The 4,588-nt window shown below is 50.5% G+C and overlaps 1 pseudogene; it reads left to right on the top strand.

Moving 5' to 3' along the window:
- Positions 1-1,543: 1,543 nt before the first annotated feature.
- LOC119516724 lies at positions 1,544-4,277 on the top strand (annotated as a pseudogene).
- Positions 4,278-4,588: the final 311 nt, after the last annotated feature.

Below are 4,588 nucleotides of genomic sequence, written 5' to 3'. Positions count from 1 at the left end.
TTGAATGCCAAGGATGAACTTGGATGGGATTGGAGGATAGAGGACAGGTGGCTCAAAGGGACACAGTTGAGACATAAGGAAAAGGAAATATAGCATGTAAGCTTTGTATCATTGTTGAATCTCTTGTACTTCTTAGCTGCACTTAATGGGATTGCATAAAAGAATGTTCTTGTTCATGGGAAGTGTATACGTGAATTATAGTGTTTGTTCAAGGGTGTGTGCAGCTAACTCTCATATGTTCAGAAGACAGAGCAATAGATGATGGATGACAGGGAGGGAGGGAGGGAAAGAAATAGCGATGTGACAGCATGTTAAAGTTGGTGGATTGGGCTATCAGCGGAGGGGGGTCAGGGTATGATGGAATTCTGCATATGGGGTTAGTATTGTTTTTTCAACTGTTCCTATAACTTTGAATTTATTTCAAAATAAAAAAAAACTAAAAGTGAAAAAAAAAAGAAAGGATGGATATGAGACACTGAGACATGGGGAGGGGTAGCATCTAAAAGCATTGGCAAGTGTCTGGATAGGAGTGGGACTAAGGAAGAGGAAGCTCTGAAGGATCAGACAGAACCACAGACAAGGCCCTAGAGGCCTTGTGGTCTAATAAACTCACAGTAATTTGCAATTTTGTAAACCCTTTTGGAGGGCAATTTGGTAAAACCTAGTTAATAATCACAAAAATTATCTTGCCCTCTGACCCAGGAATTTCACTCCTGGGAATTTATTTTAAATAGCTCAGATGAAAACAAGAAATATTTATGTACAAAGCAACTATAGTTACACGAAGACAGTGACCATGTTATTCTCCACAATTAGACCGTCACACCCACGACATTGCCTGTTAAATGAGAGGCCCACATTTTGGGATTTAAGATTCAGAGGAGGCAAAGATTGAAGATTTCAGAGAGAGAAGCCATGGCTAATTAAATAAATCCCAGAGGGAAGGGCAGATAAGAATGTAAGTAGAGAAGTTCATAACTGTTTTTTTCAGAGAGAGAGAGAAATGATTGAGAATTTGTAACGGAGAAATGAGGTGGAGGAACTTAGGACGTCTATCAATGAAGTTACCTGAGAGCAGAGAAGACCCGGGCAGATCCAGGGTTCGAGTAGAATCTTTCCCTGAGGACATTCCTTGAAAACAAGAACTGTGCATATTCCCAGGTGATGTTGCTGGGAACCTGCAGTTCAAAAATGAGGGTGTCTCGGGGAACACTGCGACATTCAGAGACTAGAGGAAAGAAGAGTTAAGCATCCAACTTTCTTTCTCGTGGAGTCACGAGCAACTTGATTTTTAAATTATCCTCTGAATATGAATCCTTGTTAATTTGGCAGAGATTCTGTCTTTCTAGCGCGAAGCTCTGCATTTCGACGAACGGAACGTGTGCTGAAAAGGCGAGCGGGAGGCATGGGCGGAAGAATGGTGGGCGCTGCCAACCCAGGGGAGGCTGGAGGCCGCGCCCCTTCCCAGAGTACACGGCAGTCGCCGCCCGCTTTGCAATCCTTTCTCGCCTGATCCGGCTCCGCTAGGAGGAGGGTCGCCACCATGGACGGGCTACGGGCTGGTGCGGGGCTGCTGAGGCGAGGGCGCCTGAGGCCCGGTGCCGGCCCCAGTCACATAGCGGGTCGGTCTTGACCCTGCCCCTGAGGCCGAGGAAGATCCGAAGGCAGCTGAGGAGAAGTGTTGCATCTCGCATGGCGGCGCTGAGAGCCAAGACGCTGCCGAGCGAGGACTCGGAGGACTCGCGGTGGAGTAGACAGGCGACGATCCCGGTGACCCGCTGCCTGGGGAGGCGGCGGCCGCAGTGGCGGCCATCCCGGATGCGGCCCGGCGAGAGCCGTATGCTCCCCTCGGGCCTGCGGAGCTACTGGAGGCGCCGCCGGCGGGCCGCTCCCTGCAGACCCCGCCCGCGCGCCTGGTGGAGGTGCCTGCTGCGCCCGCGCGTGTGGTGGAGACCTGGGCCCTGCGGTGCACAGCTCAGCTCTTGGCGGCCGCTCCACCGTCCGTGGCCCCTGCGACGCTGTCGGGACCGCAGGTGGATGGCACGGGCGGAGAGCTGCCCTGGGGCTCCCCGCTTCACCGCGTCCTGGCGGAGCTGAACCGCATCTCCAGCAGCCGGAGGCGGGCGGCGCACCTCCTCGAGTGGCTCATCCCGCCCATGCCTCCGGACCATTTCTGCCGGCGCCTATGGGAGCGCGAGGCGGTGCTGGTACGGCGGCAGGACCGCTCTTACTACCAGGGCGTTTTCGCTACGGCCGACCTGGACTCGATACTGCGCCACGACGAGGTGTAGTCCGGGCAGCACCTGGACGCCGCGCGCCACATCCACGGGCGGCGCGAGACCCTGAACCCGCCGGGCCGCGCCCTGCCCGCCGCCGCGTGGTCCCTGTACCGGGCCGGCTGCTCGCTGCGCCTCCTCTGCCCTCAGGCTTTCTCCACCACCGTGTGGCATTTTTTTGGCTGTGCTCCAGGAGCAGTTTGGAAGTATGGCTGGCTCCAAAATTTACCTCGCAGGGCTTTTCCCCCCGCTACGACGACATCGAGGCCTTCGTGCTGCAGCTGGAAGGCAGGGAGCTCTGGCCTGTCTACCGACCCCAAGTCGCAACTGAAGAAGTGGCCCAGACATCCAGCCCCAGCTTCAGCCAGGAGGATCTCGGTGAGCCGGTGCTGCAGACCGTACTGGAACCTGGAGATTTGCTCTATTTTCCTCGGGGCTTCATTCACCAAGCTGAATGTCAGGATGGGGTGCACTCGTTGCACCTCACCGTGTCCACATACCAGCACAATACCTGGGGCGACTTCCTGGAGGCGGTACTGCCTCTGACCGTGCAGGCCACAATGGAAGAAAATCTGGAGTTTCGTAGGCGTCTGCCCCGAGACTTCATGGATTACATGGGAGCCCAGCATTCAGATTCTAAGGATCCATGAAGAACTGCTTTCATGGAGAAGGTGAGGGTCTTGGTTACCCGCTTGGGACACTTTGCCCCTGTCGATGCTGTGGCTGACCAGCGAGCCAATGACTTCTTCCACGATTCTCTGCCCCCAGTGTTGACTGATAGGGAGAGGGCACTGAGTGTTTATGGGCTCCCCATTCGCTGGGAGGCTGGAAAACCTGTAAACGTGGGGGCCCCGGTGACTGCAGAAACAGAAGTGCACAGGCTTCAGGATGGGATAGCTCGACTAGTGGGTGAGGGAGGCCGTTTGTTTCTCTATCACACGGTGGAAAACTCTCGTGTTTATCATCTGGAAGAGCCCAAGTGCTTGGAGATACAGCCCCAGCAAGCTGATGCCATGGAACTCTTGCTCCACTCCTACCCAGAGTTCGTGAGAGTGGGAGACCTGCCCTGTGACAGTGTGGAGGACCAGCTTTCCTTGGCCACCATGTTATATGATAAGGGGCTGCTGCTCACAAAGATGCCTCTGACTCTAAACTAGTTTCTTGTTGATTGCTGCAAACATGACAAGAAATGGTTTTACCACCATTCTTGAAAAAACTCATGTTCTTACCTTGATAACCTTCAGTGAACTGTGGGGCTCACATTTAGCTGTATGACTGCTTCAATATCACAAACCTCAGATGGTCTTCTAGGAACAACCACTTCATCTAGGTACAAAAGTAAAAGCAGAAGTTGGAGGTGGACAAAAGGAGATTATCTGCAGAAGTTTAGTCTTGATCCCTGATCGTTGCAGAGCACCAACTTCATCATCAGCCTCAGGCTTCTGCGTACTGTGTAGCATTTGCTATGTCATTCTGCTTGAGACATTAGAAGTTTTTATTTGGAATTTGCATCCTTCATTTGAGTTCTCTTCCATCAGTTTGGGGGGAGGGCTGGGGTCAGTATCCTGTTTGTTGTGAGTTTGTATGAACGTTAGAAAAAGTTACTAAAGTGCCAAAGAATGTCAAAAAAAAAAAAAAAAGGTAATACATCAGTGCTTGGTTATATGGCACCCACTTTTCTTTGGAGAAGGAATAAAAGTTCTTTTAAAAATGTTGATAAAAGAATCCATATTCTAAGTGGGTCAGAAGTAACTCAGTGGATTGGGGAGATTGATTTCATAAAGAGGAATTATGCAAAGATGCTTTTGGGAATTGTGTCCTATTTACTTTCAAGCAGAGGTGGAAAACAATAGGACTAGAGGGAAAAGGAGCAGAGTTTCCCACTGCCCAAGAAGGGAGTTACAAATGTGGAAATGCAGAAAACTAGAAAGAACCCTGCGGTGTTGAATTGGAATGAAAATGATGTGTGAACTCCTGGTTTTTAACATGTACATACATAGAGAGAGGATGAGCTATAGAAATAAATACAGAGTAAGTTAAAATAAGAGTTATTTGTACTATTCTTTTGGCTTTTCTTTAAGTTTGAAGTTATTTTTTTTAAAACTTCATATTGATGCAAAAACATTCCTGGAAAAGAGCTTTGTGATTGAGGTTAGGTTTCCTCTCAAAATTATTTGAAATAACCCTGGTTTCACCTGGAGCTCCCACTGCAGCAACAGAGGGCTGCACTATTCATCAGCCCTACGAGGAAGATTGGAAGGTACGGCTTGTGTCAGGGGTCTGCTTGGGCCTCCATTTAATTAAGGCTTAAT

This window comes from Choloepus didactylus, chromosome 20, assembly GCF_015220235.1.
Source record: "Choloepus didactylus isolate mChoDid1 chromosome 20, mChoDid1.pri, whole genome shotgun sequence".
In the NCBI taxonomy this organism is placed as follows: domain Eukaryota; kingdom Metazoa; phylum Chordata; class Mammalia; order Pilosa; family Megalonychidae; genus Choloepus; species Choloepus didactylus.
This window is presented reverse-complemented; position numbering and strand designations above follow the sequence as displayed.